The sequence below is a fragment of the Natator depressus genome, chromosome 2, assembly GCF_965152275.1.
Source record: "Natator depressus isolate rNatDep1 chromosome 2, rNatDep2.hap1, whole genome shotgun sequence".
Classification (NCBI taxonomy): Eukaryota; Metazoa; Chordata; order Testudines; family Cheloniidae; genus Natator; species Natator depressus.
In genome coordinates, this window is record NC_134235.1 from 156748149 (window position 1) to 156775868 (window position 27720).

Here is a 27720-nt window from a genome sequence, read left to right on the forward strand (position 1 = left end):
ATCTTTTGGCAGAAACTTTTTCATCAGCCGTGCCTTGATTCAGACTTTAAAAACATGTTTTCCAGCATGTAGACATAACTCCTTACGCAGTGTTAGTACATACATTTCACACTGATATAAATGACCAGTGTGATCCTGGATGTCATTTAAGATCTCGCATGACATTCTTTATGGATAAATACTATGAAAGCAGTGTGATAGATGTAGTGAGTTTATCAAGCCTGATAGGAGTTGTTGTTCTAGAACAGTGAATCCTTTGCCAGTTGGCATTGAGGGTCTTATGAGTCATAGAAAGGTCCCAAACTATTTAAAGGGATACTACCCAATTCCTAGACACTACAGACTCATTGTGCTAGGCTTTCAGATTTGAACTCATGCAACCAGATCCAGCACTGGAAAAGCTGGCTGTCAGGAGAGTTGAATCTGCTTTTGCCAAGTTCTGACTTTGGCCTGTAAAGTTCAGGTCCTGTTCATCTGACTCAAACACAGCATGATAGTGTTCATACAGCTTCATATTTTCCTTCCCCAAACTCTTTGTCTGACTCAGATGCTCTGTTTAAAGTGCAAACCTTCTAACTGCTGCTGAGGTTTCTTGTTAAACCAGTTATTAAACCACTAAGTAATTAGCATGGGATTGACATCCTTCTTTTGCATATGATTATGTCAAAAGATTTTTAACACTCAATAAAGCATATGGTTGATTAAATACCTTGATTTTCTCTCCATCCGTATTCTTAAGTTAAAACTCTAATTACAACGACTCCTTGTCTTTCTGGAAAGTACCTGTTCTACCCACACTGCCACTTCCACCCTGCTGTTGATATGATTTGCAACTATATGATTTACAACAGTGACTATGGCTGCCTGCTGTAAGATTGAGTAGTTGTCTAAAGTAGGGTGGGTCTTTTAAACAACATTGTATGCTCAGTATCACCAGACTCTTGCTCTTGATTGTATTATCGTATTAAAGACTTGGAATTATTTCTCAGGAGAAAAGCAATAGCCTCTTGTGAAATTCACATTATCCAAGTCTCTCATTTTATGTAGGAATATAAGAATTTCTATATCGATCAGACCTATGGTCCAACTAATTCCAGTGTTTTATCTTGAGCAGTGGCCACTACCAAATATTTTAGAAGAAGATGCAAGAAAGAAGAAGATGCAAGATGTTCTCATTCTCTATATAAATATCTAAATCCTGCTAAGTAACTGGCCTCTCTAATCCTGCAGCAGGGATTTCCACAGTTCATTCATTTTAAAAAAGTATTTCCTTTCATCAGTGCTAAATCTGTTACCTTTCATTTAATTAGCAGTCCCCTTGTTCTTGGCCTATAAGAAGGCAAATAGGACAGGATTTATATTCTTTTTATACTCTATATTTGGCATACTTTTGTAATGTCCCTGCTCACAAGAGACAAGTAACAATAATCTTTTCACTTGCCTCATAAAACTTTCCATGCCTATCATAACTTTTGTCACAGTCTTTGGAGTCCTTTTTGGCCTCTGGTATTTTTTTTTTTCATGAGCTGCAGAGAGAGGCTAAGTGACTTGCCCAGAGTCAGGCAGGAAGTCTGTGGTAGAGCAGGTAAGGGCACATATAATTTATGATTTATGTAATAATATTGTCACAGTCTCAATATTAATGTGTATCCTGTTATTTATGCATCCTAATGCTTTCTATTGCCTCAGGGTAATCTGAGCATTCACTCCCTCCCATTCTAGCATCTGTCAGTTCAAACATTTTTAAGCATTGCCAGCCCAGTGATCATTTAGGAAGCAAATAGTGCAATGCTGAGATTGTGTTTGTGGCAGAAAGTATTTGTCTTGCTGCATCTAGAGCTACAGAAACAATTTGTATCTGCAAAGATGAAGGATCCTTAAGGGCCTTCTGTCAGCCATGTGAATAACTTCATCCCTCTGGGAAATGGTTCCAGAACAGCCCTGCACTCCACCGGGCTTCTGACATTCTGTTCTATGGTGCCCTGTCTGAGCCACAGCAGAGGAAGAGTTAATTGCCTGTCTCTGGGGAGGGGTGGAGTAGACAGGCAGAGCTAATGATTGACTCATTCAACCCAAGCAGATGCTCACAGTTAGAATGGGGAATTCTTTAAAAAATGGCTCCTTGGCAGTCAGAAAGGGAGAATGTCTGTCTGAGCAGGAAGAGCTCCAAATTCAATAGCCAGAGTGCTGGGCAGTAGTCTGAGGGGGCCCTTTTCTTTGATGTAAAAGATGGTGCATGTGTAGTGGGCTGTTAATATGCTCTCTGTGTGTTTGTTTATATGAATGAACACTTAAAACTGGGAATAAAGCCTTTTTGCAAAGAACATTTTATCGCTGCTGGGCTGGGATGGCCCATTCCATCACCTTACAGGCAATAATTAAATTCACATGGTTATTGAATTAACATTTGTTCTCTGACTGAGACTGCAGAATTACTTTCTCCTCCCCTTCAGGAATTAAATTTGGAATCAATTGCTAATGGGGAGAAAGGGAAGGAATTCTCAAGTCTCACTGAGCACAGATGGAAAAGAGAGATGGACTTGCAGAAATTAACTTAAAATCTTTCCCTAGACCATTAGCATCATATCGTCTATGTACCAGCAAGTGGTATGTTACTTATCACTGCAACAGACAGGGAGATCAGGGAGCCTCAATTCTGCAGCAGAAAAAAATAAATCAATAACCTTTTTTAAGTCAACAAATAATTTTTCACTAATTGGTGATCATCCCAACCCTAACTCATTATCTTTCTGAAGAGCCATACTTTGCAATACCATCAGTGAGTGTTTGGCTGAATATCTCAACAGCACTGTGGAGAGTTCATTGATTTTAGGCCTGTGACTAATGCTGAGGAGAATGGAGTACTTTAGACAGTTATTTGTCTACACCACTCTAATTTCTGCTGAAGGGTTTTCAGAGAGGCTGTTTACGAGGTATAGGGCACGGGCACGTTTCCCTACCCCTTGTCTTTTACCTCACATGATCCTTCACATGTGATGGGTTCTGTTTAGCTGTGGTTTGACTAGCAACAGTTAACGAATGTACCACCTCTCTTTGGTTTTTCACACAATGACATATCACAACCCCACCACTTCGGCTCTTATCTATGATTGAAAATAAGGAAATCATGAGGAAAAATATTCTGGCTGTAGAGGCTTTTCTGTTGACCCCTTGCAACAGGTATGTTTCCATGGTAACCACACCTGGCAGTGGTTGAGGAATCCTTCCCACCCCCTTTCCTCTTGCTTTTCCAAATACAGGATAAAATTGAAAGCTAAATTAGCCTATGGATAAAAACAGGCCTCCCTTAACCTTTATAGTGCTTCCTTTTTTTTAACTGCACTATGTTGGTCTCCCTGTGGCTCCTGCTTGCTGTCTAACCAGTTTATATGAAGTGGCTCTTGGAGAGCTGCCTTGTCACTTGATGCTGGCTCTTCTCCTGGCTTCCAGGGGAGAGAGAGCGACACAGTGGATGTGCGTGTGGAAGGGGGTCATGAAATGCAGAGCAAAGTAAACCCAGGCTACTTCCTTCTTCAAAAACAGCAAAACACAGCTCCCACTAAAGACATTGAAAAACCCCCTTTCCTTGTAAGCAAGTGCCGTAGTTGCCACAAGGATGTTACTTGACTCTGACTAGGCTGGGAGGTAGCCCACATAGTAGTGATGAGAGGAAAGCTACTTTGGCTGATTGTGAAGGGGAGGTGCCCATGAAACAATCTCTCTGTTAAGATATGTTACGTGCTATGACCACGCTTGACAACATGTGATCTTAGCCAGCTTCATCTCTACCGGAATCTCGGGGGAATTTGAAGGGGTTAAAACACAACACAGTTTAAATGCTCCGAGAGCTATTACCCCAAAGCCTACAAAGAAACATACCCAGCCTGTAAGGAAATTCTATTGCCCATAAGAAACGGGTGCCTTGTCAGAAGTACAAGCCTGCTCTGTGGTCTCTGTGCAAGCATTAAACTTGCATGTGTAATAGTGATATCCGATATGACCATGAAGGATTGGATTGAATTGAAGGATTCAGTGCTGCCATCTTTGTAGAAGACTTGAAGTCCTAAACGAGTTGCTTACTTGTGACCTCAACGTTATATTGCTGTATACTGAAAGAGCTTCCTGCTGTAACATGACCACATTCCTGTTGAACAAAAGTTAAGCACAGAGTCTCTACTACTCTGTCTAACAGGGCTGTTCTCACTGATTTCATTCATCTCTCCTGGCACCAAAAGAACTGAAGGAAATCAAAAAGGCAATGACAAAGGTGCAACACCAGAAGAGATAAGACTTCAGTGCTGAGAGAGAAGTAATCAAGCCTCCAGCTTTACTGCCAATAACAGGAAAGTTATTTCACTGCTCAAGGTGGAAGCACTGATCACAGCCCTCCCTCTGAAGTGAAAAAAGAATTGGGGCAGCTCCTGTGAATCTGGGGCTAATATATTGTATGAGAACAAACAGGAATACAGGATATTGGCACAATATACATAAATCAACTAGTAGCTATGGTCCAATATTACAGATGCCAGGGACTGCAGGAGATATAGAGGCCAGAAAGCAGGAACAAAAAGTGTGTAGCTGGTGCAGACCAAAAGTAAAAAAAAAAAAAAAAAAAGTGCTTAGCTGTTTGTTGTAGTGCCAGGCGGAGGAAAGACTATGTTAGGCAATCAGGCATTTGACAATCCTGGGCTAGCTGTAAAAGAGCATACAGGATTATAGACACAAGCTGTGACAGCAAGTTAGCTATGGACACAGCTATAGCTGTGGAAATATGATTCTAGGTACAGCATTTGCCAAGTGCTTGGTATATTAACAACACAGCTGAAGAGATTTACGACACAAAGAGCACAAGCTGCAGAGCTACAGAAAGGGATCTTTAATTTACAGCATGAGCAGCCCTGTGGTTAACACAAGTAACACAATCCATTCCAGAATGAGCTAGCACTTGGAGGAGTAATATCAGAAAACAGACAGAGCTCAGTCTAAGCAAAATGAAATCCTAGAGAGAATTCATTAGCTCCTCAGTTTCAGGCTGATTTGGGCTTCTGTGTTTCACTTGATTGGGCAGGATGTGATGGATACTGGGCCTGGATTAGTTGTGAAGTGTGCTAACTCCAATGAAAAAAGGGTTTGGGGGGAGGGCATTGAGGAAAGCTGCCCATCTCCTTGTCCCCACTCCATCAGGGCAGTGGGGAGCTGCTGCTGCCAGCCAGTACAGCTCATAAAGGGGCAGGGCGATTTAGGAAGGGGGTGATGCTAAGGCACCCAAGCAATGCAATGAGGCATTTTAAAGCTTCGCTACCCTAAGGGAGACTGAAGCTGCTAGCACCGCCTGACCTCCGCTGGGGTGGAGTCTCCATTTGAGTGCAGCTGCCCCGTGGGAGCAGAGGCTACAAACAGCCAAATGGGATTAAGCCCCTTGCACACATGCTAGGAAATAAAGTACATCTCTCAAATACCCCTGCAGTGAGGGAGTGATATGTGGCCTGCACATTTCCATGAAATTTGGCTTGAATTAGTTCTAATGGAATAAAGGCTATTTGTTAATTATTAAATGCTATTCCAGTTCTCTAAAAATTGCCCTGCACCACAGTGTACCAATGTACATGAATTTATATCCAGGATGCACTAACTCCCAGCAACAGTCACGGAGAATGGTCTAGTCTATCCCATATAAGTGTTTATACAGCGCTCATCACCATAGTATCGGAGCTGTGTCACCCAGCAATGGTATCACTTGTGCATCGCCAGGTTCTGTAAGACAGAAGTCCAAGTTGCAAAATCTTGCTATGCCAACAGTTCCAAGGTGGCTGCTGTGGGAACTTCTGACTGGGCAGACCAGAAGGAGTTTAGGAAGGTTTTTCAGTTTGTGTCCTAGGGCCTTGTTCCAACAAGACTTTGGTGACAGAGATCTTAGTATCATCTTGCCTTTTAAAGAAGACACCTATTCCCAGTGTCTGGGATCGTTCCAGCTGCACAAGCCAGTTGCCAATTGGACAGGATTTCCTGGCTCCAGTAGGAGCCTACAACATCCCATTTTTTAGTCGAACAGGATTACTACTCCGTCCAGTGACCTATGACATCGAGTTCAAATCTGTCTCCCACAGTCAAAGCCCCCACTGGTTAGTGCATCACTTTGCATCTAAATGATGAGGCAATCCCTCAGACACGCTCCTTATTCAGACAAGCTGCATTGAATTCAGCAGCATTAAGTGGGAAAGTTGATTGTGCAGCTGGTAATACTCTGACTGAGGCTTGAGAGCTGCCAGTGGCTTGTTAATGTGTTTCCTGCAGCTCTTTGCAGCGCATAGTGTTAAAACTGTGTGATTTAATTAATTATTAACCATCAGGATGCCTTTACTATGTTATTAATCAACTGTAGTTGATAAAATAATAATACTTGGACAGTCATTTTGCTGTGAGAATTTTATAAATATATACAAATAGTAAATAATGAATTCACACGACCGTGGCTCTTTTGGGTAATGCTTATTGCTAATTTGGCTTCTGAACCTCTGAGGTCTGAGTATCACTGATGTAGACAATCATCCAATGTAGTGCCCAGCTGCTAAACTGGGAAGGAAAGAGGCAGGCAGTAGCAAAAGGGGGTGCCACCCCCTCTCAGGGTGAATAGCAGGAAGAGGTGGCTGCCATACAGGGCTCCTAAGCTCCACTTCTGAACAACTCAGTGTCTACACAGCTAGTGAAGGCACCTACCATCTAGGCTCTTGAGCTTCAGAAAGAAGGTTCCTTTCTTTCAGGGATGGCAGCCACTTCTTTCCCAGAAAGTGCTTAAGCTCCTTTTCTCCCTCTTACTGAGGTATGCTCCCCACACAGCTTCATATTGCCCCTCCTGCTGAGCTCCTAAAATGTCAGGTGAACAAACTTGAGGAGCTGAAAGATGGAAATAAAATGGCAATTAAAAAAAAGTTTCAGAGTAGCAGCCGTGTTAGTCTGTATTCGCAAAAAGAAAAGGAGAAGTGAGCTATAGCTAACAAAAGCTTATGCTCAAATATATTTGTTAGTCTCTAAGGTGCCGCAAGTACTCCTTTTCTTTTTGCAAAAAAAGTTTGTGATACAAATCTTCATGGGTTCTTGGCAAAATGGTGAATTATGCAGCCATTTGTGCAGCTGCATAACCACACTTGGGGGGGGTGGGCCCTGCTCCTCATTCACTGTCTCATTGAGCAGTGGTAAAAATAAAAGCGGGTAGAGAGATCATCAAGGTGGCTGAAGAATAAACTGAAATGATCGTGTAGATCCATATGTGGATGTGCTGGCACACTGCACAGCAAAATCAGAATGTGGCTATGTTCTACAGCTCTAACTACCAGCTGCAAATTCATTTCTTTGTGTCGATAACTCCAGCTATAGAGTCTCAAACCAGAACAGACACTTGGAAATGCAGCAGCAGGAGAAATATCCTGACAGATTGGCAGGGTGTCCTGTGCAACTGAGAGAGGAGGATGTGGGGCACAGAAAGGAACTTCAAAAGGCTCCCAGTTCTGAGGCAAGTTAGCATCTGAGTTGTGTTGATATCATGAGTGAAAATGGAAAATTTTATCGATGGAGTAGGAGACGTTTTGTGAAAACTAATGACTCTTATGAGGTTTGCCTGGAACTGAATACATGTGTTTCATTCATCTGCACAGGGCTTGACATATTCAACATGAACTTAAGGACATCGGTACTGGACTTTCATTGTTGGGAAACTGAATTGTGTAATAAAAATACTACTACCTCAAAGAAGGTGGTAAATAATCAAGACCTGCCCTAATACAAAGATCACCTTTTTCAGTAACTAAGATGGTCAGGAGAACACTCTAAATACATGAAGAGACTAACCAACATGATGGACAGGAATTGTTGATGGTGCTACAAGAAGGATATAATTAGGAGCAGTAGCATGAAATTAAGAAATGGGACATTTAAATTGAACAGCAGAAAAACCTTCCTACCTGTTACACTGTGGAATACTCACCATTCATAGATACACTCGGTGAAGCACTGGACCAAAATAATCCCTCGTATAATTCCATTGATTTCAGTGAAATTATATCAAGAATGAATCTGGCCTGCTAGGTCTCTTCCAGTTTTAATTTCAGTCAATTTAATCCTTAGGGAAAAGCATACTGTGTTGGCTAAATATCTCAACAATTAACTAGCTAAATTATCCTATAGCCAAAGCCTCCTGTACTCCTAGGCAGGCAGGATTTCAATTTGGTAGGAGTTGTGGGTGCTTAACATCTCTGAAAATCAGACCACCTATTTAGCTGCCCAAATATGGATTAAGGCTTTGGTTCTCAAATGGGTTCGTGCTGTCGCTGTACATGCTGCTGAAGCAAATTTATAGTGGCCACAGTTTTGGCCATTTAAAATATACTAGTCTAGAGACAGTTTAGTCACATGTTTATTTGGATGTATCATGGAACTAAAAATAATAAATCTTTTCAATGTAAAGAATAATCTGTACTACAAATAGTACCACAAAACGTACATGGTTATTACTAACTATATAATTGAGGGAAAGGGGGTGGGAATAGAGGGCTGGTTCCCTCCCACAGCCAAAGGCAGAAGCTCTGTTGCACTGTAACAAAATGCTGCTGAGCCAACCTTGAGCTGCTGTAGGGAGCATAGCTGGTGGCCATGGCAGGGAGCTGCATGTGGCCACACTTGAGAATCACTGGATTAAGGTGCCTAACTTTAGGCACCTATTTCTCAGTATGTTGACCTCAGTGTTTAGCTATTAATCTGATTATCACCAGTGATGGGAAAACCTCAAATTCAGAGGTTGAATATACCACATATGCTGCAATAATTGGTTACTTTTGTTTTCATTTGGTTTCTTTTAAAGATGAACTGCATACATAAATGAACACACACAAATATCACAGGAAGAACCTTTCTTCTTTTTTAATATAGATTCTGAACTCAGGAAGTACGGAGGTGCACAAAATGTACAAAAAAGTAAGTTGAGCGACTCCTTTGTCAAAGGTTTGGTTTGCGTTTGAGACAAAGATTTCAGATGATTTCTTATTTGATCAAAGTTGGCTTGGCTTCGTGACTTTCAATGTTTTTGAGAAGTGGTTTTGTCAAGAATAGGCTCAAGGAGCATAAAACCTTGGGCTTTGCCATTCATTAAATGATTGACCTTGGGCAAGTCACTTAACCTTTCTTCCCTCAGTTTCCCTGTGTGTAAAAATGAGGTAAATGAGACCCTTGCAGAGGCATTGTGAGGATTTAGTGCTTTGCAGATATGAAATATTAAGTTTTGCTGTTTCTTGTTCTTTAAAGAAAGGTGGAGTGCAAGAGTAGGGAGCAAAAAGCTACTACAGAAATATGCTGCAGTAATATAATTTCTTCCTGTTGAAAAAAAAAATCAGACACAGGCCCTATTTTGTTGCTCTAACTAATAAAACTGTTCTGACTGATTACTAATCTTTACAAAAACACTGAGGAGTCCTTGTGGCACCCTAGAGACAAATTTATTTGGGCATAAGCTTTCGTGGGCTATAAACCACTTCATCAGATGCATGGAGTGAAAAAAAAGTAGGCAGGTATAAATATACAGCACATGAAAAGATGGGAGTTGCCTTACCAAGTGTGTGTGTGTGTGTGTGTGTGTGTGTAGGGGGTCAGTGCTAATGAAGCCAATTCAGTTAGTGTGTATGTGGCCCATTCCCAATAGTTGACAAGAAGGGGTGAATATCAACAGAGGGAAAATTTATTTTTTGTAGTGACCCAGCCACTCCCAGTCTTTATTCAGGCCTAATTTGATGGTGTCAAGTTTGCAAATTCATTCTAGTTCTGCAGTTTCTCATTGAAATCTGTTTTTGAAGTTTTTTTTGTTGAAGAATGGCCACTTTTAAGTCTGTTATTGAGTGTCCAGGGAGATTGAAGTGCTCTCCTACTGGTTTTTGAATGTTACAGTTCTTGATATCTGATTTGTGTCCATTTATTCTTTTGTGTAGAAACTGTCCGGTTTGGCCAATGTACATGGCAGAGGGGCATTGCTGGCACATGATGGCATATCTTAGATTGGTAGATGTGCAGGTGAATGAGCCCCTGTTGGAGTGACTGATGTGGTTAGGTCCTATGATTGTGTCCCTTGAATGGATATGCGGACATAGTTGGCAATGGGGTTTGTTGCAGGGATTGATTCCTGGGTTAGTGTTTCTGTTGTGTGGTGTGTGGTTGCTGGTGAGTATTTGCTTCAGGTTGGGGGGCTGGCTGTAAGCAAGGACTGGCCTGTCTCCCTGGGACTGTGAGAATGAGGGATAGTCCTTCAGAGTAGGTTGTAGATCCTTGATGATGCGCTGGAGAGGCTGTAGGTGATGGCTAGTGGCGTTCTGTTACTTTCTTTGTTGGGCCTGTCCTGTAGCAGGTGACTTTTGGGTACTCTTCTGGCTCTGTCAATCTGTTTCTTCACTTCTCCAGGTGGGTACTGTAGTTTTAAGAATTCTTGATAGAGATCCTGTAGATGTTTGTCTCTGTCTGAGGGATTGGAGCAAATGTGGTTGTATCTTAGGGCTTGGCTGTAGACAATGGATCGTGTGATGTGGTCTGGATAAAAGCTGGAGGCATGTAGGTAAGTATAGTGGTCCGTAGGTTTCTGGTATAGGGTGGTGTTTGTGTGACCATTGCTTATTTGCACTGTAGTGTCCAGGAAGTGGATCTCTTGTGTGGACTGGTCCAGGCTAAGGTTGATGGTGGGGTGGAAATTGTTGAAATCCTGGTGGAATTCCTCAAGGGCCTCCTTTCTATGACATGTTTCAGCTAGACGATCGAAGAGGGTAAAACATGGAGATAAATTCTGTTGGAATAGTAACATTAAGCTTTAGTGTGGGATGGGATTTAATTTTAAAATCAAAATAGTAAAGAATGTATTTCAGCGAAGACTGCAGAAAGTGAATGGGGAAAAATACTGAATAGCTTCCAAGCTAAATATTGAGAGAGAACCAAAGCTGTATTATAAAATCGTACATGGAGGGTGTGCTTTCTGCTGCAGTTATACTAGATCCATCACAATGCTGGCACTTTTATTTTCATGGAACAGCCATTGCCTGATCAGAAAGTGAAAACTGAACAGCCCTGATCTTTTCAATCCTTGCAGAGTTATGACTGTACACTCCAAGCAGAAATTCAAACCCGGAGAAAGTAGCTGATCAGATTAGAGGAATATTTGAGCTAGTTTATTACAGAACTGTAGTTCAGTGGATGTTGCCTTTTGTTTCGGCCAGAGATTGTAGTTTGTGTGTTTGTGAACTCGGAAGAGCTACTTGTGTACGTGTTATATCAAGAGTCTAAAAATCAAATAGTTTAGTCTCTGAAGAGAGGAAGAATCTCGGCGGGATTAGATGAGAATACACAAGTGGAAGAGGCAGAACAGATCGTGTTTACAGCAAGAAACTAGCTTGTGGTGTTTGCTCTTCTGGGGGTGGGGGAAAGGGAAATAGCTTTGCCACATGCACAATCTTTATGCACCATCACTTGTGCATACAGAAATTCTGTTATTTGCACATACCTGTGGAAACAGAGCAGAAGTAGGGTTCATACATGTAAAGTCTGTTACGTATTTTGGGCATCATCGATTATGCACATACACGAATGGGAGTCGATTTAAAAAATGTGACCCGTAACATTTAAATCAAAATGTATTGTATGTAATATTATAGAATATCTTCACATTCTGTATGCAAAAGCAACAACTATTACAAAAATGAATCAATTTTTTGACAAATGTATAAAACATAATTCCTATCCCTGTGGCAGCTATGTCCATCAATAACAAACTAAAAGACACCAGACCTATGGGCTCAGATCCACAAGCAGACTTAGGTATGTAAACCCCAGATTTAGGCTCCTAAGTCCCAGTTTTAGGCACCACTCTGATCCACAGAAACCCTTCTTGGCTGTCACCTAAATTCTCTTCTTGCCTAAATTTCCACTGTAAAGGTTACCTAGAGGTCTAATTTTCTGCCTCTGATCATCCCCAGTGCTGCCCCTGCCCCTTCCTCCCCAAGCTCCTATCTCCTGCCCTAGCTCTAGTGCAATTCACGAACTGGGGGACAACCGGTATTTGTCTGCCTATATTGCCTGAAGGGCTCAATCTGATTGAAAATCAGAATGAGATTGGGCTGGAGGAGGTGGTGGTATTAGTGGTGCCCACCACTATAACTTTTAACTCAATGACAAGAGCATTAAGGCCTGGTCTGCACTTAATATTCAGAGCAATATAGCTACGTCATTCAGTGGTGTGAAAATGTCACACCCCTGAGCTCTGTAGCTATGCTGCCCTCACCCCCGGCGTAGACACAAGGAGGTCAATGGAAGAATGCTTCCATCGACCAAGCTACTACCACTCAGATAAGTGGATTACCTACAGAGATGGGAAAACCCCTTACATTGCTGTAGGAATCATCTACACTATGGCACTGCAGCTCCATAATTATGATGCTGTAGTGCCTGTCATACAGACAAGCCCTGAGCTGGGATATGGGAGACCCAAGTTCAATTCTCTCCTCTGCCTGATGGCAAGAGAGGATTTGAGGTCTCTCACCTCTCAGGTGAGGGCCCTAACCACTTGGCTCTGGGATATTCTGATGTGGGGCTCATTCAATCGCTCCTCTTAGAGCCATTCCACTTTGAATAAATACTTAGTCATTGACCTAGAGAGAGAGAGAGAGAGAGAGACTCCATAGCAGTGGTTCTCAACCTATATATCAGTGTGGGCGCATATGCAGCCCAGTGTGTTACCTGGGCCACAGGTTGAGAACCACAGCATGCCCCTCCCCCAGACCCTCCCACCAAACCCCTATCCCCAGCACCTCCTGACCAGAGACCTCTCCACAAAGTGGGGCCAGGAGTAGAGCCCTGGGTGGGGGACCTGGCGGCAGGGGCCCAGGACCCTGCTGTGCAGGGCCAGGCAGCAGCCCTGACCCTGGACCCGGCCACTCAGGTCAGGTGGCCAGGCAGCCGGCCAGCGTCCCAGATCCCGACCTCGGGGCTGGCTCTCAGCCCCAGTGCAGACCCCGGGCCCTCTGTGGGGACAGGTGGCAGGGCAGCCCCAGACCCCACCAGATCCTTTGTGGGGCCAGCCAGGCGAGCAGCCCTAGATCCTGCCATATGGGCAGCCCCGGACGCCACCATGCGGGGCCGGCTGGTGTCCCCAACCCTGCTGCCAGGCAGTTGGTAACCAGGACCCACATGGCCCCGTGGCCTTTAGCACACAGCTAGGCCACAGCTGTGTGTTAATTTGGCTGCGGGTTGAGAACCGCTGCTCTATAGCCTCGTGATTAGACTTGTCACTGGGGAGGTGGGAGACCCTGGGTCTGGTCTTCTGTTCCAACCACTCTTAATTTATACACAATGGAAGAGCTTTGACAGGAGAGATTGACAGAAACCACTCCACCCCGCCCCGTCAAACTACCTCATAGCCCAGTGCTTAGGACATGCTCCTGAGAGGTAGGAGACTCCCCTGTTCAAATCCTTTCTCCTCAGGCAGAGGTGGGCATTGAACGTGGATTTCCCACTTCCCAGGTGAGTGCTCTGACCACTGTTTAAAAGGTGCATGGTGGTCTCCCCCCATCCCCATTGACTAGTTTAGGTCCCACCTAGCATGCTTGGTTTTGTGGATAATGTTCTAAAGCAGGGGTTCTCAAACTGGGGGTCGGGACCCCTCAGGGGGTCACGAGATTATTACATGGGGGGTCGTAAGCTGTCAACCTCCACCCCAAGCCCCGCTTTGCCTCCAGCATTTATAATGATGTTAAATATATAAAAAAGTGTTTTTAATTTATAAGGGGGGGTGACACACAGAGACTTGCTATGTGAAAGGGGTCACCAGTAAAAAAGTTTGAGAGCCACTGTTCTAAAGCATCTCTCTCTCCCCATTCATTGCATAGGGAGCCTAGGTGCCAACTCAGGCTTTGTGGATCCCATTGTTATTGCTGTGATTTTCTAAGTGCCTAAAAGTTATGCGTTCAGCATTGCAAAGCCTAAATCCCTTTGTGGATCCAAGCCGATACTTACCATAGGAAACATATATGCATTTAAAGTACTTAATCCCTTCTGGGTCAGATCGGTCCTCATTCACCAGATTCACCCTGATGTAACTCAGTTGATGCACATTATACCTACAGTTAGATCAGGATAAATAAGTGTAGAATTTGGCACACTGTCTTTTAGTCTGATTATAAATCCACTGAAGTCTGACGGGAGAGGAAGAAGGAAGGTGAATAACAGAAAAAAAAAGACCGAATGTTAAAATAATGGCTATACGGACACATCTCCCTTTTTGTAATTAGGGACTCTGATTTAATCTCTTCCAGTGCTTGCACTGCTGTTAATTAGAAAGAAATCTTCCCAAACTTCTTGTTACCTTTCCAAATTATCATTCAGCCAGCATATTAGCTCCTCATAAGATGCTATTTCCATCATGTAGAGCGCCTAATCTGTAATCAGGGGTGGATGTGAATGTTGCAGTTAATGCAGCAACGCTCTTCTCACGTACTGTATTGCTAAAGTAATTAATAGCTTGTTTGGATGTGGGATGCTATCCAAATACTTAGATCAAATAGTCTACCATTATATGACTAAGGGCTAGTCTACACTGGCAGTGCTTAAATGTGGCTTGTGTAGTTGCGGCATAGTGCTGGGTGAGAGCTCTCCCGGCGCTCTAAAAAAACCACCCCCATGAGGGGAATAGCTCCCAGCACTGGGATCTACAGCTCCCAGCGCTGGTGGACTGTCTACACTGGCACGTTACAGCGCTGAAACTTGCAGCGGTAAGGGGAGTGTTTTTTCATACCCCGGAGCAAGAAAGTTGCAGCACTGTAAAGTGCCAGTGTAGACAAGCCCTGAGTTGTACAAAGTCATTGGTTTGACATTGCCAGCTCTTGTTATATGGAGAAAGGCCTTGTTTAAACAGTTTACTCACAGTTCAGTTTAGTCAGTGAAGAATTTTAACAGAATTAAATACAGACTTCCTGGCCGAATTATGAGGTTTTTAGTCTCCTCCACCACTGTTATTTCTTAAAATCGACATGTAAAGAAAGTTCCCACTCTGCTGGCTGTTAATTGTCTAACTGTCTAGCCTAATCAGTCTTGTTGCTTGTCTAGTTAGTGGCCCTCCTTGGTCCCAGGACCTGGTCACTTACTTCACTGCAACATGCCCATGTAACATTACTGAGTAAGAAAACTGAGCATTGCCTACTCCCCCAGTAGTGCAAATCTGTGATGCTTGCTTCCAACAAGTGGCTCTGGTAGGACCTGAGAGCCTCACACTTTTTCCACTGTGTTGCTCCACAAGGATATCACCAGGTGGAAGAGTCTAAAATTACCTGTTCTTTCAGCAGTGTGGTGTCTCCTAAGGTATATCTACACTGCAATTAAAAACTCATGGCTGGCTCATGCCAACTGACTCAGGCTCGCGGGGCACGGGCTAAGGGGAGGTTTAATTGCCGTGTAGATGGTGGGCTCAGGCTGGAGCCTGGGTTCTAAGATCCTGCGAGGTGGGTAGGGTCTGTAGAGGGCCTCTGTACAGTGCAACTGGTGTGAGGAAGAGGGAGAAAAATGGAAAAGAGGAGAAAGTTTTGTTTTCTGCTGTGCAAGATTTTCAATCTATTATTTCAAGAGAGTTTGTCTGTTTATAGCAAAAAATCTCAATGTTCCTGGCTCTGGAAGGGAAGGGAATGGTATCTCCTCCCCCTGACTTTGCAAGAGATCAACCCTCTTCCCTTTAAAAAAAATTGACAGGTATCAGAGTGAATGCTTAGTGTTGTGATTGTTCAACACACAAGGAACAGCAGTGGGGAATAGGAAACTAGATACAGCATTCAGGTCTCTGGGAGTCAGCCTGCTGAAAAAATTGGCCTTTCTATTTCTGGTTCGGGGAGGGGGGGGGGAGCTCTAAGTAATCAGGCCTAGGAGAAAATACTGGATGGGTGCCTGTCATAAATATAAAGGGAAGGGTAAACCCCTTTAAAATCCCTCCTGGCCAGAGGAAATCTCCTCTCACCTGTAAAGGGTTAAGAAGCTAAAGGTAACCTTGCTGGCACCTGACCAAAATGACCAATGAGGAGACAAGATACTTTCAAAAGCTGGGAGGAGGGAGAGAAACAAAGTTTTTGTGTGTCTGTCTATATTTTGTCTTTGCCGGAGATAGACCAGGAATGAAGCCTTAGAACTTTTAGTAAGTAATCTAGCTAGGTATGTGTTAGATTATGATTTCTTTAAATGGCTGAGAAAAGAATTGTGCTGAATAGAATAACTATTTCTGTCTGTGTATCTTTTTTTAACTTAAGGTTTTTGCCTAGAGGGGTTCTCTATGTTTTGAATCTAATTACCCTGTAAGGTATTTACCATCCTGATTTTACAGGGGGGATTTCTTATTTCTAATTACTTCTATTTTTATTAAAAGTCTTCTTGTAAGAAAACTGAATGCTTTTTCGTTGTTCTCAGATCCAGGGGTTTGGGTCTGTGGTCACCTATGCAAATTGGTGAGGCTTTTTATCCAACATTTCCCTGGAAAGGGGGGGGTGCAAGTGTTGGGAGGATTGTTCATTGTTCTTAAGATCCAAGGGTCTGGGTCTGTAGTCACCTAGGCAAATTGGTGAGGCTTTTTACCAAACCTTGTCCAGGAAGTGGGGTGCAAGGTTTTTGGGAAGTATTTTGGGGGGAAAGACGTGTCCAAACAGCTCTTCCCCAGTAACCAGTATTTGTTTGGTGGTGGTAGCGGCCAATCCAAGGACAAAAGGGTGGAATATTTTGTACCTTGGGGAAGTTTTGACCTAAGCTGGTAAAGATAAGCTTAGGAGGTTTTTCATGCAGGTCCCCACATCTGTACCCTAGAGTTCAGAGTGGGGGAGGAACCTTGACAGTGCCACGGGCAACTGTATAGTAGGTTCATGAACCAGTCTTCTACACTTCTTTGTGCCCAGGTGTCCCTGAAGAACTATCTCTAGGAATTCCCTTTGCACAGAGACAGTTATAACTATTGTCTGCCATCTGGAATAGTCCTTCAGAATGCAATAACCTTAAACTGGTAATGTTATGTTGTTATGTTTGCTGAGTAGTAGCAGCATGTAGGGCTTGCTAGGGCAGATTCACCTTTGGAGCAGAAACTGGTGATGCATCATCAGGCGCTTTCTTAATGTAATTTTTGTTTATTTACAAAATGTACGCAAGTCCTGTTTCCCTGAGCAAGGGTTGGAGACAAAGCACACAGGCAAATCCCTCATGCAGAAACCTAAGATCAGGCATCTCTGCCCTGTCCCCAGAAGCAAATGTCTTATGCCTTTCTCTTTCTCCAAAGCCTCACACAGTCTCATTGCTCAGCAAACTCTGTGCCCCTTTTCCATCCCTTATCACTAGAACTGCTTGCAAATTTTCCACTGCAACTTCTTTTGTCAGAAAATGCCAATTTGGTGGAACAAAATATTTCGAATCTGTAAGATTTGGGGAAACTCTTGCCAAAGCAGAGGCAGGTTTCCACTGGAATCTGCTGGTGTTCCAGGGTCCACAGCTCCAAAGCAGAGAGCTTGAGAGCCATGGCTGGAGCCAGGTTTCATGGGGCTGGTAGGCTCCCTGGTAGCTGGCCTGAGAGCCTGGAAGTCCTGGGGCAATCCGCATGGATTGGTGTGGCTCCCTCAGAGCCATGGACCATAGGAGACTGTCTTATTAGCATTTCCTGGTTCCAAGCTATGCAGCAGGGACTCTGGGCCCCTGGTAAGCCCCACCTTGAGCCCCAGCGACTCCAGCCAGGGATCCTTGGGCTGCAGGCTCCCTGCTGCAGAGCAGCTATGTGAAATTGACATACTTGTCACTTTCATATATTTTGTGTCAGGAACACCTTTTTGGTATTTCTGAAACGAAATTTTCAGGGATCTCTGGTTTGCTAAGAAATTTCAGCATATTTGCTTTCATTCCAATTTGGAACAGATTCAAATTCTGAAATAACTAAATTTCTCTTTAACTGAGAACCTCAATTTTCAGGGCTTGTCTACACTACAAAGTTAAGTCAACATAAGGCAGCTTCCATCAACCTAACTGCAGTGCTCCTGTCAGTTCAACTCTCCTGCTACACCGACATAACAAAACCACCTCAACAAGAGGTGTAGCACTTGGGGTGTCAGTATAGATACTGTGTTGCTTATGTCATAAGTGGCCTCTGGGAGGTGTCCCACAATGCCCACCCTGACCTCTCTGGTCACCATTTTGAACTCCACTGCCCTGAAGTCAGGTACACGGGTATGTGCCTCTCCCCTTTTAAAGCCCCAGGGAGTTTTGAAATGGCTCTTCCTGTTTGCTTGGCATGGAGAGCTCATGTAGCATCTGCCCACCTGTGCCTGCCAGCTCCATGCAGCAAACACACGCCTGCCTGGAGTACAGGGGTGGGGGTGGATGTTCTTGGTCTGTGGGGAAAGGAGGCTGTGCAGGCACAGCTCCACTTCACTGCAGCTGCAGGACCCTGTTCAGGGCAATGATAGGGACATGCCGCAGTGCTGTGTAAAAAATCAAAGAGCTGCAGCATGCAGAGCAGAAGGCAAGGGAGGCAAATAGTCGCTCTGGTGCGGAGCCGCAGACATGCCGCTTCTCCACTGGCAACAGTTACAGGAAGTGTTAGAAGTATGCGCAGAGCAACAAAAGCATTTGGAAAGAGGGTGGTCATCTTATCTGTGCACATATATTCCAGAACAGCCTTTGGAGTTGATCCTGCTGAAGTCTATCTTGAAAGGGCTTTCAGTTCATCACCCAAATCACTCACATCAATAGCGCGCATGTCATCATGTGTCAACACTGTCGCTAGTGCCCTGCATTGCTGGTGTAGGTCTTCTTCAGGTATAGTGAGGAGTTTTGGAATATCATACAACATCCCAAATATACTGCTGTGTTCCTTGAGCTGCATGAAATGTTCTTCAGCTGACTGTATTGCACAATCTAGCACCTGGTTAAAGAATTCAACTTTGAATTGTTGTTTGGGGTCTCTTACGGGATTATCCCGTGCCTTGTAATCGAAATGTCGTCTTCTTCGGTGACTCTTGTATTCTGAAATGGGTGGGAAAATAGCTTCAGTGTGAAGTTCCTCTGCCAACTTCTGTGCACTCTTCAGAATGTTTTGGAATCCCTCATCTGACCGGTAAGACTGTAGATATGACTTCGCTTTGTCCAGTTGTTCCATTGCTCCAGATATATCAAGGTCAACACCTTGGAGTCTCTTGTTCACAACCTTTATTTCAAACAGTATGTCATGCCACAACACTAAGCCACACAGAAATGTGAAGTTCTGTATGTTTCTGGTGATTCCATTTCCCTCTGCCACTGTTCTCCCACGAACAGTTCCTGTCATAGCATTATCCTCCATAATGGCAACTGTGGCATCATCTATCTTCCCAATTTGGTGTTTGATAGGCTTTATCTTCTCCACTTGACTTTCCGATCGTGTGGCACTCAGTGGTTTCAGAGTCAGAGAGGATGTTCCCAGATACATGTTGCTTCAAAATTTGCCATCAATGAGTTGATGCAGAGAAAAATACATAGATGTTTTGAATTACATTAAAAAATTCGGCAGCCTCACTAGAAGCTGATGTTACATGACTGACCACCAAGTTCAATGAATGAGAACGGCATGGGATAAAAAAAGCTTGAGGGTTTAACTCTTGGATCCGTGTCTGCACTCCTCTGTTCTTTCCTTTCATGTTGGCACCATTATCGTAGCCCTGACCTCTCATGTCTGCTATTGCAATTCCCGTATCTTCCAGTTTTTTAAGAAGCACATTTGTCATACCAGCTCCTGTAGTATCATCAATGTCAATAAATTCTAGAAAATGCTCTGACAGTCACCATTGCAGGGACATTTTCACTAGGTTCTCTTGTTACAAGACGCACCATTAAAGTAATTTGTTCCATATAGCTGATGTCAGGTGTGCAGTCCAGAACAACAGAGTAATATCTTGCTGACTTCAGATCTGCCACAATCTTGTGTTTGACTTTTGTTTCTAGTAACTGTGTGATCTCATTTTGAATTGTTTTTCCAAGGTAGTGGTGTGTGTACATTTCTTGGGTGGTGACCCTTCTTAGATGCTCCTGGAGTACAGTATCAAACTCCACCATCAGCTCCACAATTTTAAGGAAGTTTCCATTATTTGGCACATACAGCTGATACGAAGTGCCACACAGTGCTAGGTTTTGGGTAGCAAGCATTCTCACAATGGCAATGAGCCTTTTCAGAACATTTTCCAGTAAAGAGACTCTGATGCAATCTTCTCTTGATGCCAATCATCTATGGTGGCCTTTAACCTTAGTCTCAGCTCACGCTCTTTCCACCTATGGAATGCTCTCTGGTGATTTGCTGCCTTCTCATGGCATGCCAGATTTCTAGCCATATTTTTTCAGACCTTTGTTCCTGTAGAACCCAATGTGGCTGGAACATTAGACTGAAAGAGTTTGCAACAAAAACAGTTTGCAGCATTCTGGGCTTTTGAGTACATAAGCCATGGCCTCTCCACTTTGTCACTATTGGGGATTTCACGCCAGTAATGTGTTGGATGGAAACTTCTCTTTTCATTGTCTTTGGGGAACATGAAGTTTTTCACTTGCTGTGGCCCATGCAGTACAAGGAAGTCCCTCAGGCTACTGCTCAAGTGGGTCCACAATCTTGGATCATCTAGATTTAAGGAACTAAACTCAGCCGCAGCTGTTTCTTGCACCTCCACCATACTCTTCTTTGATCTACACTTTTCTTTAGGAATGTGTATGGTTACATCCATTTGAGATGGAGATATGGATGCTGCAGTAGCTGCCAGGTCATCTGCGCTCTGACTAACTGGAAGATCAGGCATCTCCTCACCCCTCACAGCCTCACTGGGGCCGGAAGGCTTATCGTGAACATTTGTGTCTATGTATCTCAGGAGAGCTCCTTCTGCTTAGATTGAAAAGCTTCCTTTGCTTTCTTTCTTTCTTTCTTTCTTTCTCTGAATGCTGCCCCAGAGGGGCGTTTTCTTCTTTCTCTCATGACTGCTGTTCTGTGCCAGCTATAGTGGCTCTCAACACTCAATTGAACGGGACAAATAAGCAGGCTGGTAGCAAGGCCTGAGTGAGGGAAGATATCAGCACCTTAAGGGCCTAACTGGCTCCTACTACTTCAGTTGACTGCCTGTTCTCCTGAAGTAGGTTCAGGGAAGCAGCAGGAAATAGAAAGCTCCCTGAGAAGCTGGTGTTAATCAGTTCATGCTCCTAGGGGTGTTAGAGAGGTACATAAGAGGCTCCTCCTCCTCTCTCTCGCTGCAGCTCCTGCTGCTTTCTGTTATTCCCTCTCACCTTCTCTCCTGCCTGCCTGTTACGTCTCTCTTGTGCCCTCTTTCCTCCAGCACAGCACTCCACCATCTCTGTGCATCTAGAGCAGAGAGAATACATATGCACCAGCAGCAGACACAATTTTCTACACTCTTGGTCCTAGTGGCACCCCCCACCTCCCCCGCACAATCTGGCACCTGAGGCAGCCGCCTCAGTTCGCCTCATGGTAAGGCCAGCCCTGTTGGGGGAGCAGTCAGGGTGAGGGCTGTGGGGAGAAGGTGAAGGCAGGGGTCTTATCGCCTTGCATTCATAATGCACAGCACAATACTGACAAGCAGTGCAGGATCCATGCTTTCTGTCAGAGATCACTGGCTTGCAGATTACCAGGGCAGTTCAAAAGCAGCTGGAAACCTAGTAGGATGCTCATGGAATTATGAGATTGAGAAACCTGCATCATGTGACTCTGAACCTGCAAACCCTTCCCAAAACACCCTGCGGCCAGTTGCACCGTGAGATAGCTACCCATGATGCACTGCTCTGTGTTGAGGTGAGAGCTGCTACTGGGGATGTGCTCCGATGACCCCAGGAGCACAGTGTGGACATGCAACAGCGATTTAATAACAGCGGTGGCTGTACATTGAGGTAACTTAAGTGACTTAACTTTGTAGTACAGATGTAGCCTCAGACAGCTCTACTGTCACCTGGGAAACCCCTAGTTCAAGACTGCTCATGAAGAACACATGGCCGGGAGAAGTGAGCCTGAGCATCTAACTTCCTTTTGTGCAACTGCTTTGCAATACAAGGAAGCTAGGAACAGTCTAATGGCCCAGATAAAGACTGAGCACTTTAACCCACCCAATATCCTTTAATGCAGCAGTTCTCAAACTTTGGGTCAGGACTCCCAAGGGGGTTGTGAGTGACTCCGTTTTAATGCGGTTGCCAGGGTTGCGTTAGACATGCTGGGATCTAGGGCCAAACCCAAAGTCTGAGCCCCACCGCCCAGGGCTGAAGCGCCTCAGGCTTCGACTTCAGCCCTGAGCAGTGGGGCTCAGATTACAGGCCCTTCCCCCACCTGGGGCTGAATTCCTTGAGCTTCTGCTTTTGTGCCCCCATGGCGTGGTGAGGGTCGGGCGAGCTCAGGCTTCGGTTCCCCACCTTGGGGTCGCATAGTAATTTTTGTTGTTAGAAAGGGGTGCAATGCAGTTTGAGAACCACTGCTTTAATGGCTCTGTAGGTGAATTTACTGCAGAACAGATTTAACTGTTTCTATGGAGAATTTTACCCTGGGTGCTCATACATCAATGGCCCGCAAACAGTGAGCCGTTAGCACCTTTTGCTGTAACAGTTATTTACATCAGCTTCTGGATTACTGTTGTACAGTGGTGCTTTTGATTTATTTGACAGTAATTTAATTACAGCATATAGTGGAGTTCCCACTTGACAGGTAGGGGTAAGAGAGAACCCAAGAGAACAGAACAGGTCTGCCATATAATAAAGTACAACACAATTCCTAATTAAGAAATGCAAGAGTCTTACTTTGCCAGTCCCATCGTAAGAGGTGGTGTCTGTGTAACATAAAATAATTAAATGCTGTCTAACTGTGTGATCGTGTCTCCCTCTAATAACTGGCTTATGTCAAAGACAAAAGCTTGCTACTTGCAACCAGGTAGTAAAGTGGCCCCTTTAGTTCATGTGACAGGTGCTTGTATTTCACTAATGTACAGGAAAGGCATGAGCAACACAGTTGTGGCCATCCTGTTCAGAAGGATTCTCTGAAATTTAATCAGACCACTGCTGTATCTGTGGGTTTCTGAAAACACTGGTTCAGTCCTGGTGTAATGCTATATACCTTACTGTGACAAATAAATCAGACCATATGCAGCTAGCAGTCTAGAGCAGCTCTATGACTGCTCTATCCAGTGCTGGGACTGGGGCAAAAAATGAGGGAGCCACACTGGCTTCCTGACAGGCTCTCTGATTGTCTGCCCTCAGCAGAAGCTGGAGAATCTGCTCTACACTGAATATTTTTCCACCTCACATGAAAGATGCTGAACGTAATAGTGGTTGGAAGCTGGGGTCATTGAGCTCCTTGTAACAGATATTCTAATGACTACTCAGCACCATTTACTCCTAATTATAAATCTTGTTCTGCCAGATAAACTGTATGAGTCATACAATATGAAGAAGGAAGGAAGATATCTGGGCTTATTTGATAGTTTCCTCTGATATTTCTTGATTTTTGGTTCCATTGTTTTACGACCAAATTTTTGAAATGTCCACATTTTTACCAAGAAAAAGGTGATATGACAGGCACAATACCTGCTTCCCATACTCTTCCTGAGGTGGTAAATTCCTGTGTTTGTGTTAATTAAGATACACAAATTCTGCATTGTACGTCAGGTAGGATTGGTCTGCCGAAAGCGGACCTAACATAAAATCTAATTAGCAAGGAAATGTTTAAGGCAAGCAACATTACATACCCTCTTCTCCACCCAGAGCCACATCCTTCATGACTGACACACCCACTGTACATCACAGAGAATGTACCACTACCTTAACACTGCCAGCCTTCCTGCACTCCCTTCTCCAAATTCCATCCCACTACCTCTCCCAAAACTACCCCCAAACAGACCCGACTTCCTTCCCTGCTTAAACCCCCCTATATTCCTCTATGCAATTCTGAGAAACTGCATGTGGTAAGGTTTTCTGTTTGGAGATTTTTCTTTCTTTGTTCTGTAAAGCAGAAAAAGCGAAATATGCAATAATATCCTGACCAGGATACCTCATAATCCTTCATACTTACTTTCTGCTTGTTTGCTATGATTAGAAAATATCAAAGTGTGGGCTGTTTGGAAGCAGAGCACAATTTGCTTAATGAATGGCCTGAGCAATATAATGTGCAGCTTATAATTAAACCTGTTACTAGCAGGTGGTGATTGCTGCCATAACAGAATGAGAGTGTCTTTCTGACCCCAATCTGCTGAGCTATTTTGATATGCACTGAGAAAAGAGACAAAAGCATTTTTCTGAACATAGCTTCCAAATCATATAGAACACAAATAAAAGCTCATCTAGCATCCTCCTTGGCAAGTACTGGGGACCAAATTCTGCTGTTATACTGGTGAAACTCCGTTGAAGCCTGTGGGGTTGCATCAGTGTCCTTGAGAGCCCACCGCTATTGCACCAACCTATAGCACACCATGTTGTGTCCTATAATTTCTAGAGGGTCACAGACTTTTTGTTGCTTCTGTAGGCCAGGCTTATTGCACACGAGTGTCTGCTCTATGGGGAGTAGAAAGAGAGAGTACAGTACAATAATATATTTTCAATAGTCTATTAGCTGTAAGCTTGGGCCAAAAATGTTTCTCTAATGCACTTTGAACCATTGTCAATGTTCCCAAGTGTTGTCTCTCTAGCCATGATGAAGAATGTATTCAGAAAAATGAACAACTGCCTATTATCTACATTCAATAGGAGGTCTCTGAGCTGTGCAGAAGTGAGGAAGAAGAAAGGAGGATTCCAGTAATGAGAATAATGCAGATAGATCCTTTGTCACTAACTATAGACTAGTCAAAGAGAAGACAGCTGCATGGATGCTGCTTGCTTTCAACACTGCCACCTACTTGAGTTTGGGTGAGTAAATAATTATGCACAAGTAAGGAGTTTCTCCATCTTCTGCTTAGACAGGTGGATGCTTTCCCCTGTATAGTCTTGCATGGTCTGTGTTTCAAGCTCATAATGAAACTGAAACCAGGAGATGTGTGTTTTATTAAGAACATTCCAGTATCTAATTCCAAGCCTCTAATGATGGGGGAGAAGATACAAAGGTGGGAAATGTTGCTGGTATAACCCCTCTCCTGAGGTCTAGCTCAAGCGGATTCCCTTTTCTGACCCTAGTGCTTGCTATGACCAATATTTGTTGCTTCTCCTGTCTCCTCACATGGGTCAGGTCTAGGGTTGTCAGGTGTCCAGTTTTTGACCAGAAAGGGGACCTGTACAGTGTCCAGTCAGATGTACTGACTGGACACCAAAAGTCCAGTTACTGCACCAGCCCCCACTTAGCTGGAGCCATCTCCTATCTGCATCTCACTGGTGGGCAGGCTCTGCATCAGGGGCTGCAGCTCCGTCCCAGCCCCAGAGGAAAGGGAGCCCAACTGGGTGGGGTGGAGGGAGGTGAAGAGGATTGAGCGCCAAGGAAGGGGAAGAGGGGAGAGCAGCGGGGGAGGGGCGAGAGGAGCAAGCAGGCATGGGGCCTTGTGCGGGGTGGGGGGGGGGGGAAGAGGTAGAGCAGAGGGAGATTCTGGCACTGCTGCTGTAGTGTCTAGTTTTCAGAAATTAGAAAGTTGGCAACTCTAGCTCATGTTCTGGGTTCTTTTCTGCTGCCTGGTGCCTCCACCCATGCCATGTACCAACGGAGTGTTGTCACTTGACAAAATTAAGACTACTACTAGCTGGCAAGGATGGTAACACCCATTACACAGGGAACAATAAAATAAATAAAACCAACCTCAGGAAAGGAATGAGACATCAATAATGATAACAGTAAGGAAAGGGGTTTAACTTTACTGAGAACAGGAAATAAGAGTCTGCAGAAGGAATGGGATATTATTAATAATCAATAAACATTGATAAATAAACAATTCCCCACTCTTAACATTCACCAACACACCAAACCCTAGCTCCCTCCCTGGCCTCCTTCTCAAGGCAGATTGTATGCGGAGGCGGAGTATCTGAAGACAGACTGGTGCAGTGCTGTGGTGTTGGCAGGCTTAAACAAAAGTCCCCTGAGTGAGACAGGGTCTTCTCCTGACTCTAACCAGGCTCACTTTTCCCTTGTCTGGAATTCTCCTGGGGTTTTGGCTGCCTCTTCGTAGCCAGTGGCAGGCTGGATCTCTCTCTGGTGGATGCCAGTCACTGCAGTGCTGGGAACTGCCTGGTTCATGCTCTCACAGCAGTGCAAGAATTCCCTTTGAAAGGAGTGGAATTTAGTAGGGATTCCCCCTGAGCTGTGCTGTCTCTCTCCCAGCTTCCAAACTAAAACTAAATTCTCTCTTTTGTGTAAAGTCAGGCTATCACCTTGCTGGGGTCTGTGCAGCACTAGTGTATCACTCGTCCAGTAGACTGCTTGTCCATATCACACCATCGAGAAGTCTCCCTTATTGTCCTCAGCAGGGTTTTCTAGTTCTTTCTGTCCCCGTGACTTCAAGCACACTGGGAAATTGTGTCAGGGGCCTTTGGTAGGCACTCTAGATCGTGTGACAAAGTTCCTCCTCTGCCTTGGTGGGTCCTGCGCTTATTGGCGGATTTGCTTGCCTCAGAGATTAACGGCAGCCCTCAGTTTGGCCACTTTTGCTAGTGGCTCAAACCTGCCATACACTCAGCTAACCTCATCACTGGCCAGCATGGAGGAAACAGAGAACAGTCCCCGCAGTCTGTCCCCCACCTAGTGGATTGGGGACAGGCCAGATCCCTTCCCAATTTAGACCTTCCCTTCTGGTGTTTCTCACAGACCAGGTCAACTCCTCCTGTGTCCAATCAGGAGTTAGGAGGATGGGGGGGAACCCAGGCCCACCCTCTACACCAGGTTCCAGCCCAGGGCCCTGTGGATAGCAGCTGTCTACAATGTTCCCTGTATCAGTTGCGTGACAGCTACAACTCACTGGGCTACTTCCCCATGGCCTTCCCCCAGCACCTTCTTTGTCCTCACTGCAGGATCTTCCTCCTGAAGCCTGATCATGCTTGAACTCTTCAGTCCTCCAGCAGCACACCTTCTCGCTCCTTGCACACTCCCCTACTAACTGATGGGAGGTCCTTTTTAAACCAGGTGTCCAGATTAGCCTGCCTGCCATAATTGATTCTAGAAAGTTCTTAATTGCCTCGAGGTGTCTTGATTAGCTTGCCTGTCTTAATTGGTTATAGCAGGTTCCTGATTGCTCTAGGACATCCCCTGCTCTGGTCACTCAGGGAACAGAAAACTGTTTATCCAGTTCTGAATTGGAATTAATTTGCAAACTGGATACAATTAATTTAGGCTTGAATAAAGACTGGGAGTGGATGTGTCATTACACAAAGTAAAACTATTTCCCCTCCTACTGTTCTTGTAAAGTGCTGGAAATGGCCCACCTTGATTATCACTACAAAAGTTTCCCCCGCTCTCCTGCTGGTAATAGCTCACCTTTCCTGGTCATTCTTGTTACAGTCTGTATGGTAACACCCATTGTTTCATGTTCTCTGTGTATATAAAATCTCCCCACTATATTTTCCACTGTATGCATCCGATGAAGTAAGCTGTAGCTCACAAAAGCTTATGCTCTAATAAATCTGTTAGTCGCTAAGGTGCCACAAGTACTCCTTTTCTTTTTACGGATACAGACTAACACAGCTGCTACTCTGAAACCTGCCTTCTACCAGACTCCTGTACCCCAC